Source organism: Lates calcarifer, linkage group LG10 (assembly GCF_001640805.2).
Source record: "Lates calcarifer isolate ASB-BC8 linkage group LG10, TLL_Latcal_v3, whole genome shotgun sequence".
NCBI classification, from domain to species: domain Eukaryota; kingdom Metazoa; phylum Chordata; class Actinopteri; family Centropomidae; genus Lates; species Lates calcarifer.
Window position 1 is genome coordinate 16,475,097 of NC_066842.1, and position 12,642 is coordinate 16,487,738.

Sequence of the window (12,642 nt, forward strand, 5' to 3'; positions counted from 1 at the left end):
CCAATGTGGTTGCCTTGGGTCACCAGACTTGCTTTAAGTGACTTTGAGCCACAGTGGCAGCACTGCCTCGAATGTTGTAAAGCTTGGATTTGCACATTTTTTTTATTGCTCTGCCAAAAAATTAATGTACATAACATGGCACTGGAGCAACACAGGGACTATACCTTAAATCAGGAAATTTGTGGAGTTGATTTTCTGAAAAAATGTTAACAGAGCACAGTAACTGAGATACAGAGGTATAAAGTAGAGCTGGATTATGAAGACAGAAAACCTCTGAAAAAAGGATTGCAAGGCCTTGGAAGTTCCGATACAACCATTTTTAACCTTCCTCTGGAAATTGCACATTGTAATCTGGCCTGATGAATGTTCTCTATTTAAAAGAAATGATAAATATACACTATTTTAATATGTACACAATTAAGAAAGGCTCAGAACAGCTACTAATTTGTCCTAAAGATGATATTGTTTTGTCAACTGCTGTATCCAAGAGTCAAGCCAACTCCATCTGATGATAAAGCTGATGATGTGATATGATCAGAATCAGCTCCAGAAAAGTTACTAAATAGACGTTTTGGAATTAGATTGTTTTGTAAGTGCTTGAAAAAAGGCTTTATCTTGTATATTTGGTCGTATACATATGGGCCGTTATTATTATTATTATTATTATTGTTAGTAGCAGTAGTAGTAGTAGTGAAGAAATGAACAAAAAACCAGAGAAAATAATTAGGAGTGAGATGTCTTGCTGAGCTCGGACATTCTTTGGTACCAGCGGACTCTGTGATTGGTCAATACGCCGCGCTGGTCCTGGTATGACGTCAGTGTTGGAGCGAGTTGTGTGACAGTAGAGGAAGCGCGCAGGCTGGAGGAGAGGCAGAAGCTGGAGGACCGAGGATGAAACTGGACTCATCAGAGGGCAGCAGCGCTGACTCTCCACAAGGGCCCGATGTAAACGCAGAAAAATTAATCTGGAAAAAATCATCTAAAGTTGAGGACACTTCCCTCCAGACTCTGCTTTGCCTCCGAAACAGGTAAGAAACGTCTTTGGAAATAGGCAGGATATGCACGGACTGCATTACATTTTTTTTTTTTACCTGCTTTGAATCTCTTCTCATGACATGTCCATGTGTCTTACGCAGAGAATTTAGGGACACAGAAGATGCATGTTCAGTTTTAGCTTTTAGTTTATTTTTCAGACGAGGAAACATGTGATTTAACCAGCAGAAACGCCCTTGCGTTTAAATTAAAATGAGAGAAAAGCGTATAGGTGTTGGGTCCTATACAGACAAAAACCCCTTGTTCTATAAAGTGCCAGAATATTACACCACGCTTCTCGACCCTAATATTATGACTAGGAACAAATTGGTTTCTGTAATAGCTTATGCGGATAATCCTTGTGATGTGAAATAGTCTAGTTTTAGAAGAAGTAGGCCAATCACAACTCTCATTAAAAGTAGGGATTCGTTGCCCCCAGGAGCACTAAAGAGCCAAGAAGAAATTAAGGCATCTTAAAACCCAGCTCAATTTAGATGTAGTAGATTTGGAAAAAAAAAAAAAAAAGAAGAAAAAGAGAGAGAGAGAGACAGAGAGTCAGCTGTTGAGCCTCATTTAACCTGCTGCATCAAAAAGCCATTTCTTAACCTATAACGCTGTGTTAGGTTCATGGTCATGGTCATGCTATCAGGCCGCCCTATGTTTGGTCACACTGACGTTTTATGGTCATCCCAGTGAGAAAATAGGAAATTTGACTTCTCTACATTACACCAACTTACACCTGATAGGCTTTAAGCATGCGTCTTTATGATTCATTCATTCATTATGAGTGTTGATGATGTCATAAATTGTATAAAATAACATGGCAGGTCAGCATTTAGTTTTAATGTTGCCCTAGATGACAAATACATCGGGTTAAACGGAAAAGTAGTGCCACGGGATAGCTCTGCAGAACAACATGTCCTACAAATTATCTGTACAAGTGCGTTAACTAATATCTTTCAGTGTGTAGATGGATGTCTTTGAATGCAGCTCAACACGTGCAGTGTGACTGACCTGTGAGATATTTCAAATTTGCCACTTTAAACTACATTTTTTAAGTCTCTTTGGAGCTGGCAGGAACAAAAATTTGACACATTTTACTTTGTAAATGATGTAAAATTGTCAATTTTCTTATAAAACTAGCCAGACGTCAAGAGATGCTAATGTAAACTAGGCCCCCCTCTCACGCACGTATTTACCTATAAATACAAAATAATGCGTTTGTTTTCTGACTGAAATAACATTTTTGGGAGAGGCTTTTCAAATGTAACAACGATTTAATGTGAAATTCACAGAAATGTAAAATATAATTAGGTCAACACTGAGTAGGCCTTCAACCCAACACCTTATATATCACGACATGAATATTTGACGGCTGAGTGTTTTATTTGTAGCTTCTTTAACCAACACAATATGTGGAACCCTAACTCTTAACAAATGTAACACTTTTGATTTATATCCTCAGCTGTAATGAAGAAATATTGCAAATGAGGTGCTGGGACTGTGTTTTCAAAAAATATTACAGGCCTGCTCATGTATCTTCACCTCTTTCTAGATCACGCCAGCATCATGTCGGGCTACAGCGTGAGAGTGAGAGAGGAGGTCTGTTTTTGTCTTTGGTTATCTAGCTGTATGAGTGTTAAATACCTGTCATAAAGCTAGATAACCGAAAGTAGAAATGACTTCCGTAACGTTGTGGTCTTTACCGAGAAAGAGAGAGACAGAGAGAGAGAATGGGGACTCCTCTGGCTTTAAACTCATCATGGCGAATTTTAACTTTCACCTCAGAAAGGTAAGAAAATAGTTTTGCTTCATGGTTTTCCTAAGGTTTATTAAGGAAATTAATAATAATCACAAATTATGCCAAGTGGCATGTACAAAACGGAAGTGTAGTCCTGCCAACGAAGTGTAAAAATAATTTCACATAGCATAATAATAGGTGTTTTTTTTCTTTTCTAATTAAGACACATTTTTAGTATATGGTAGATTTATAAGCATTGTAACAGTTTGCAGAGCTTTTTGTCTGAAGAGAAATGTATTTCTGTTAATTGCATATATCTGGTGTTATCCTGACTTGCAGCCATGTGATAATGGGTTCTGTAAAGAAAATAAAAATACCTCGCAGACAGTGTTTTCTCACTTCATGGAGGGAAGGCAAAGTGCAAAGCTTCTTATTTATCGCCATGTTACACAGTTTGATAGACCCAGATGCCTTTGTTGTGCTTTTTTAATCTCACTTAAGTTTATTTTAGGATTCAGTATATGAGCTGTATGAATTGCAGGGTCCACAGTCAGTAACTGGCCCTGTTTTAGGGTGGTTAGGGGTGCTGTCCGTTCAGGTCCTCTGCAACATGGTGCTGAATGTTAAACAGGTCGCCCACTGGGTGGAGGAAAATAGTATTGTCCTAAAAAGGAACCTCCAAACTTTCTCCATTTCAAGGGCTCCCAGAAGGACTTGCAGGAGATCTGAGATTTAAAAACACTGTCTGAGAGGATTTTTATTTTTTTATTTTTTACCGTGTGAAAAAAAATCTAATAATGCAGACAGGGAGGTAATATTGGGTAGGTCGTTTTCACAGCAGACATTTTGAAAACATTAACAATGGCTGCGTTCTATTTATGTGTCCCAGTAAGTCACGACAGTGAGACAGCAAGCCCAGTGTCAGACCCCTGGCACTGAAGCAGCTAAATGGAATTCAGTCATCATTTATTTTACAGTTTACCCATGTGTTTTTACTAGTGTGACATGTCCAAATCTCTTGTGTGAAGAGGGCCAATAACACACCTTAAAGTCTGATCTCTTGTGGTCACATGTAAGAAGTGAAATAACAGTCTAGATAAAGCATTTCTTATTCTCTCAAGCTCCTCCTGGATTTCTCTCAAGGATCCCTGGAGGTACCTGCTTTTGGATGCACTTGTGTGTTGCCCTGCCAGTCTAGTTGATACTCAAGCAGATACTACTGATTTATCGTTTGCTTTTTACTGCCAGCTGTTTCATTCATTTATCTTTTTCTTTTGAAATACTATTTTCCATTTATTTAAAGCATGAGAACAAATTTTAAATTTCACTTGTGAGACTTTGTTTAGAAATGAAAGAAAAGGGAAGCTAAAGCTTTGTCCAGGCACTAATGTCTCCAGGACTGCTAATAATGCAGTTGAGTGGTGTAGCACCCTACACACACAGGGTTAAAAAAAACACTTGGCGTCTGTATTTAAAGCTGCACCAAGTCTTGGAGCCTTTGGGAAACATTGTGTCTCGCCTCAATGGGAAGGCCGGGGCCATCCTGTAGACAGGAGCTGAACCTTTCAACCTGGTACTTCAGCGTTGCGCGCCGCATACGCTCAGCCCAGAGAATGCCACTAAAGCCTAAAGAGCACCAAAGTGAGATGAGTTTTCATTCACTCTGTTAACTACCTATCGCAGTAGAGCTCGCTGTCAAACCGGGCTAATTGCTTCGTTTCACAGCGAGATATTGGATATGTGAAAAGGCTGAGGTCCAAGTCTTTTCCTGAGCTTTCCCTGTTATAGGTAGCATGTGAACATGGCGTGCCTCCTTAATGAATGGGAATAAAAACACTTGAGGCTTTATTTATGGGATGGTCCAAGGCCTCCTTGTTTCAACCTGTGTACATCTATAATGATTCTTCTTGTGCCTTTATTGGAGCAAAAATACACACTCATGCACACAAAAAGGACAAGGGGAATGCTCTTTGAATGAGTAAAGCTGGCCAAAGACTATAATGATAACTAAAAGTGCAAGTTGTACTTTACATGTTTTATTCCTCTGTTTTCTCTCTTTTGTCTTTTCTTGTTACAGGTTTTTGATTATCAGCACCAAATGATCGGTTATTCCTGAAAAGAGGGTAGAAACGTCATTAAAAGAAAACGAGGAGAGAGTGGGGAAAACGCGGTCAGTCAAGAATTGCCACCTCCTCCTCTTCCTCCTCCTCCTCCCCTGTCTCCCTCTCACCGTTTTTGCCCCACAGCCTCTAATGCCATCTGTACTGCCAACGGGGGACACTTTGCCCGTGCCAGGAGGCGGACAAAGACCCTGCCGGATCCCTGGAGTACGGGCGCGCTCAGAGGAGCCATCTTGGGAGATGTTGCCGCGACACCTAAAATGGCTGGGCTGGCATACGAGGTGAGCTGCATCATGGTTTTTCTGGTGGGTACCAGTGGTAATGGTGTTGGTGGGCAGGAGGTGGGGGAGTGTGTGTACGTGTATATGTGATTGTGTGCGTGTGATGGGGGTGGGGGGAGCAGGAGGAAGGATGAGGGAAAGAAGAAGAGCTTCCCATTTCCTCCCCAGTCACACATGGCCTCTCCCTTTTCTCTATCTTCTGCTCCTGCTAATTAGCAGTTAAGGGGTGATGTGAGGGGGGAGGTGGGTAAGGAAGGGTGCTTGGTGGTTGGTAGTGGTAGGAGAAGACTGGGGGTTGGGGGGGGGGCTGGGTCGCAAACAAAATTAATGAGCTGGCACTGGTTGAGGGAAACCTGCCATCCTCTCTTGTCATGATGCTCCTTTACTCCCTGATGTGCACCAGGCAGTGGCATACGTCGTGTTTCCACCTGACAACCCTCGTGGATTAATTCATGCAAAACGGCTTTTGTTATGAAATTCACATTATGATATTTTGTACAGCATCTTAAGGATGTTAATATGCGGAGCCCCTTAGGTGAATTTTGTTGAGAGCTGATTAGGGATTCTTGGATAATTTCCCATTTGGGGAATAACATTATTGTTTTTAAAAGTAGAACCATTACGATCTTAGATTTAATTTACAGTACGAACAAAATATATTTTGGCTTACAAAGCACTTCCTTATGTGTAATAATATCAGCACAGAGTATTAGCAGTTTTTGCTTTGGAAAACATTTATAGAATGATGTTCAACAGAACATTTGAAGTGTTTGACATTTCATTGTTCATATTGGAATACGGTCTACAGTCATGTGTGTATACATATAAGTCTTTGTGTGTGTGTGTGGATCAGAGGTGCCACAGTAATTCAGTTTACAATTGTTAAAGCTACTTAAATGCGCACAGATTGATTTCATGTCAGATCTCGTCTTTAAGCGTTTGGTCTCAGCAGTTTAATATTGATTACAATTCTGCAATGTCATTGTGCTGGTACCAGCTGCACACATGATTAGAACTTTATTTGACACTCGCCGACGAAAAATGTCAGACTTCACCGACGTAGAAATGTCACATTCTGTCACACTGACAACAGCGAACACAGACCCCAAAATATCAAGGCTCCAAATCTTTAAGCTCCATCCCTGTAATCTCTCACACACAGAGACACACACAGATCCTGAGTATGCTCCACTATCATGGCGTAAAGCTGCCCTGTACCCCTGGTGTCTCTGGCAGCAACCTGAAGCAGAAAAGAGAGACACGTGAGCATGTGTGTCCAGGGCCAACATGTGCAGCTGCAGTGCTTGTGTGTTAATGAACAGCGCCGTGCGTTTTCAAATTATCATTCAGCCCCTCTCTCTCTCTCTTTCTCTCTCTCTCTCTCACTCTCACACTCCAACCCCCCCACACACACCCACCCCCTCAATAGCTGTTTAGTTGCCCACCACCCAACCACCCCTACCCCCTCAGAAAAAAGCCTGCTTTCCCACCATTGTGGGAGCTGGTGCTGCGGCGGGCCTTGGCTGGGGGGCAGGGTGGGAAAAGACCCTCCAGACTAGACATGAGCAGATGCCTGAGACATTAGACTGTCGTGCGGATCACCGGGGTCGGGCGAGCTGCTGAGTTTTAATGTGTGTGCAAGTGTATGTGTGTTTGATATATGTGTGTGTGATTTTGGGGGAGGGTTGTAGCCCCGGAGTGCCACCTGACTGTTCATTAGTCTATTCAGCCTCCTCTGCATGTCTGAAAGGCATGGAGATGCTGTTTTTTCTGCTAAATGAGAAGGATTTCACTGGCAGAGATGCATTTATACATGATATGCATATAGAATCATACACTCAGGCTTACACCCAGTCACATAGTATATCACAGTTTGCCATTGGATTGTATCGGAGGTGTAATGCAATGCTATTTGAAGACCATAAAGATGCATTTTCACTTTTTTTTCCACTGAGAGTCTGATTTTATTTCAGATTTAAACCTTTGCAGTGTCCCTGTCATCAGGCGTGCACTCCTTTATCTTTGCTCAGTTTACCAGCTGGATGCAATTTGTCCTTCATGCAGACAGAATATCTGCACATCTGTATCACTCTCAGGTTGTAAAAAGAAAAAAATCAGACATCATGAAAATCTCACAAGACAGTTGGTGGCACGGTGTATTACTGCAAATGACTCAGCTAAGGCGATGGGTGTGCCTAAGCGGCTAAATGATGTAACCGGCGGATAATGATTATTAATGAGCTTTATACTGTACATGTGCCTCCACTAGATATGTAAGGCATGTGCAGCCCCACATGTCAAAAGAGTATTTCCTCTCTTTATTCATATAAAAGACTCAGAGCTGTCTTTATAATTGCATTTGTGCTGCTCATCTGTGATATACAGCGCATTGCTTCGGGCAGATTTGACAGGAGAGAGAAAGCAAGGTGAAGGCAAGAAATTAATCTTGGAGATACTGTAGCTTGCTCCATGCTACATTTCTGTTGCAGATCTCTGTAGTTAGAGTTAGAGAAAACAGGAAATCATGTTGCTGTTGATTCCAAAAAGTAAAACTAAAGGCTGGCTAATCAAGAAAGAGTTAAAGATGAATGTGTACACGAATGGAAAAGAGGCACGAGGGGCAGGTGTAGCACATTGGAAGCCATGTTCGAGCCACTGGTGTTACCTCTGCATTTGCTGATGAGGTTAGCTTGTGTTAGCTTGTGCCATGCCATGCTAAAGCAATTTGCTTCCACGAAGAGCTGGGCATAGAGGAGTGTGTGTGTGTGTGTGTGTGTGTGTGTTTGAAAAGAGCAAAGGGGGGAGGTTGGTGTGCGACTGTATGTGAGAGCTGCAGCAGTCGACAGAGACAGCGTGGTCAAAAAGAGGCGGTGACTGAGGCAAATTTGTCAGGAAAATGTATTCATCCTTACGACATCTGCTAGAGGAGCAGTGGCTTGCGTCTGTGTTTGGAGATTGTAAAAATGAGTGACGCACAAATGCACACAATTTATTCATCTGATGATTGCTGAAATCTGTAATTCTCACTTTTTTGCAACATGGTGGGGGAAATGACATGAAATGATCATAAATGAGCAAGAAGGAGTAGACACAGAATTAAAATACACTGTCAAGAGGCTCTTCTTGATTTTTTCTTGTGCTGCTTAAGAGTCTGGTTTTAATCTGCTCTAAAACAAAGAGAGTTTTCACTCCAGATTGTCTGAAACCAGAATGACTGGACACCGAGGTCAGCGGCTTTGACACCGTGTCAGGAGGATTTAGACTCCGAACGGTCCCTGAATGTCTCTTTGCACACCGTATATACAGTGACTTAAATATTCATTCTTCACTCTTCAATCCCTTCCTCTTGTACATAACTTAAAATTTGACAGAAAAATGTATTTCCCCTTCAGAAAATGCCAGAACAGAGATGATTACCTTTTCCTTTCTTTCTTCTCTCTTTTCACTGTTATTCATTATTAAGTGTGTATTGCTTTTGCTATGTAGGATTTTCAGAGCAAAGAAATTATAATGTGTGACATGATGAAGTGACAGTAGCTGGTGTTCACTTCCCATTCTGTGTGGGTGCAGCGGCGTAGCCATAGTAGCGATAAAATGTTAATACCATATAGCTCCTGGGTTACCTCTTTGGATTCTCCTCACTATGTGTGGACACTATTAATGTTTTAACAGCTCTGCTGTGATATATGTATATATATATATATATATATATATATATATAAAGCCCAGCTCACGGGCCGCCCATAGTCTTGGATGAGGTCCAATGTGGGTCAAGCGAGGCTCATCGAGCCTCTTTAATGCAACTTTGGCCGAGACTAATCTAGCACAAAGCCCAACGTTAAGTATCTTAGAGGAAGATGGAGAGAAGTTTCTACATCCCAGGCTTTTCAGATTACGTCTGTTGGCTGTGGCGTCCCTGAGTGGGGGTCCTGTGTGCTCCAATGAAAGTAGAGGAGAATTAGGTGACTGAGCCTTTAATACAGTGTCCCTTTGTAATCATATCAGGAGGAGATGAGGTTCTAGGTTGAGGAGAATTAGGGGGAATCCTTGGTGTGACCTCTTTTTTTTTGTAGCATGTTATTTTATTCTATAGTATAGTACATGAATTCAGTGCCAGTGTGAAAAGGGTATTTAAAAAAAGGGGGACTAAAAGAAGAAATGCTCATGAAAAAAAACAAAAAAAGTCCACATGATGTTCTAATCCTGATGTCACCTCTCTGACATCGATGTCTGATGTACGACTCCATTGCTCTGTCAAGTTCAAGTTCATAGACGCAGCCACTCTGTCTGTGACCGGTCAAGGAGTTAAAGGAGTCTGGTGCCACCGTGGAGTACAAGAGAAGGAGGTGGTGGTTGTGGTGGTGGTGGGTGGACTGGGGGTGGCGGTGGGGATGGGATACATAGCCTTTGACCTCTGTTAGGGTTGCTATGGGAAAGAGGCCGACCAACTCAGTAATGTGCGACTGAAAAGGCCGAACTGTCAGAGCTGTCCAGCAGACGTCAACCCCCCCACCACACACACACACACACACACACACACACACATTTACTCCAGCCCATTCACACGTACTCACAGATGGCACGGGCCACCTTGGGAATGTTAGCTGTGAGAGCTGCGCTTTATGTTCATCAGACAGTGTTGTAATACGTCCAGCCTTTTAGAGTTACACAGTCTACACCTCTTCCTCGGTGCAGTCTGTTGAACCGCTTCTGTCTCGTTTTCCAGCCTCATCCTACACATCTGAACGCCCATTGTGTGTGTGTTTGTGTGTGCGTGTGTGAGTGTGGTGCTCTCATGTGCTTACAAGACACTAAACATAGCATTACCGTGGTGAAACAACACTTGACAGAAAAGAACATAACTTCTTAGCAAACACTGCAAACAAAAGGCTTTGTCTCCTTCCCCAAGTTCTGCAAATCAAGTCTTTTCAAACAGAAGTCAGCAAGAATAAAGAACATTACGATAAAATTATAGCATTTAAAATCATCATATAGCGAGCACTAAAACATAAAATGGACATTGTCTTCAATCTATATTGAAGAACAAACAAAGGCTTTCCTCTTCAGGGAGGCTGAAAAACTAGTGGTTTCTATGGTTAATTGCTGGGTGCTTGATGTATCTGTGCACATAAAGATCTTTGACTTGTGGTTAAATGTAGCTTCACACGAGCCTCTGCACAATTTTTGTTTTTATCTTTTCTGTTTGGGAGCTGTTTGGATACATGACCTGTGAAGATATATAGATAAAATAATCTGTGACATCAGATAACAATATATTTCTCTTGATTTGAAAAAAGCCACTGTTGGATGTTTGAGTGACTGCGTGTCAGAGCGGGCATGCAAATCTACTGATTGTAATATGTGCATGTTTCCATGCCCCCTCTGTAAATGTGTGAAAGTGTGGCCTCATTTAAGGTTGCATTCATTCTGGGGAGGGGTCTCACGAATAAAAGAGCGTGTATTTGCATACGCTGCATGCCGTCTGCAGAGAGGGAGCAGTCAAAAAAAGATATCAGAGGTGGACAAAGAGAACGAGGACAAATCCTTCATTGTGGGGTTGGTGGGAGAAAGGGCTTGTCTGAATTGGGGAGTGGGTGAAAATTGACAGAGAAAGAGTTTGGGCTGGTTCCCTGTGGGGATAAAAGCCTCAAGATCCCTCCATGCATACAGCCTGAAAATGGGAGAGAAGAACAACATGCAGAGCACAGGGGCCTATTTTTACAGGGCATGAAAAGGAAGTTTGTTTTTCTTAAACAGTACCTACTATTTCTGGTGTACAAAACTAAAAATCACACGCAACAACAGATTCGGTGTTGTCAAAACACCAGCATTTGGAATTACCAAAGAGCTATGGTTTGCAGAATTATTATTGCCTTTTATATTCTTGCTCTCTTATTCTTAAAACATATCTCCATCGACTGGCTTTTATATGACATTACTTTAATGCGGGGAGTTCATTTACCCTTTTTATGTGTTCTTTTATCCTGCGACCCTCTGGTTTTTGTTTTAATCTCTTTTATGGCAAGTGTTTGCTGTTTTTAGTGACTGCTCAGCACTTTGCTAAGCTTTATAAATAGAGCTTTTAATTATTATGTTCTTGACAAAACTAATTTACTTTTACCATCTAATCTTAGAAAAAATTTCTTCTTTCTTTCTCTCTGTCTTTCTTTCTACCCAGAAAATGTGAAATGTAATCACTTTCCATGCAGAGTGGAAGAGTTTACGGAGCCAAGTTTGATTCTCATGCTAATGATTCCCTCCATCATTTTTCCTCAGGACGGGACAGGATCTGTGAGGACTCTCTGCACTCTGCAGGAAACTGCTCTGGCACGCGGACACTGTGGACCAACTCAACCAAATGCCGTCATCAGATTTTTGAGACTCTCACCAGAGCATGAACTCAAGAGACTGCCAGTCAACTCAACACTGCAAGAAGAGTGCTATGTAGAAACAGAAGTTATGTTATGTAAATCTGACATGTATAGCTCAAGATGTCTGTCATCCTTGGAAATTCTGAGTTTATTTTAAGATACTGTATAAATGCTGGAGTGTGTTTAATTAGACATCTTTACATAATTATGTTCTTTTGAAAAGCTCCAACTAAAAAAATCCCTTAAATGTTCCCACTTATTTTACACTCAGTGTTTTATATGTATTTTCAAAGCTAATGCACGTTTTAATTATTGAATTATTTTTTTCTCATATGTTTAAAGTGAGATATTTGTTAATACGATATAAATGTATTCAAGTATATTGTTTTAAGTGTACTGCTGTCAATGAGACTACTTTGAAATAAAGTGATGAAAATATAATTTCTGTTGTAGCCTTGTTTTTGAGCAATAGGGTATTTTATTTTTTAGTCAGACAAGGAAACATCCTATTTTATATGTCAAATATATTTATACATTCTCAGCGTTTTACTTTTAGTCTTTAAAAAAGAAATTAAAAGTGAGTCGAAAATAGACAGGTGCCAAAATGTTTAGAAGTCAGAGTGTGCAGGACCTTTTCTCTTCTTTTAGATTTACAGATGCGCGTGCGCGCGCGTGTGTGTGGGAGGGAGAGAGGATTGTGTGAGAAAGTGTTTGAATGACCCCGCATTAAGTTTTAATTAGGAGCAGCAGACAGAGGGACGTGTGTTGAATCAGTGTGGGAAAGAAAAAGTTCATCAGCCACAAAACTCTATGGACACGATGACCCTGCCCGCAATTAAAATATATAATCAGGTTTTGTTCATTGCCTTCATATTTTATTTATCAGCGAAATGTAAACGAATACATATTTTTTAAATTTACAATCACATTGTGCAGATTTTCTGCCGCAGTTAGTGAAATAAAAGCAAAGGCCTCGACTATAATGAAATAAAAAGAGTCTGTTATCTAAAAAGGAATCTGGATAAAAGATGTTTATATTTCAGTGTGTTGTTTGCGTTGAATGCAAATGTGTTACTCCGCATCAGGGCCCAGTTTCG

General features: G+C 41.0%; 1 long non-coding RNA gene across 1 annotated transcript; it reads left to right on the plus strand.

Moving 5' to 3' along the window:
• The first annotated feature begins 878 nt into the window (after positions 1-878).
• Positions 879-11,986, plus strand: LOC108875313 (uncharacterized). The gene is made up of 4 exons (XR_001959849.1): positions 879-1,028; positions 2,588-2,824; positions 4,851-5,174; positions 11,451-11,986. It is a non-coding gene; the product is annotated as an uncharacterized LOC108875313 (long non-coding RNA).
• Positions 11,987-12,642: the final 656 nt, after the last annotated feature.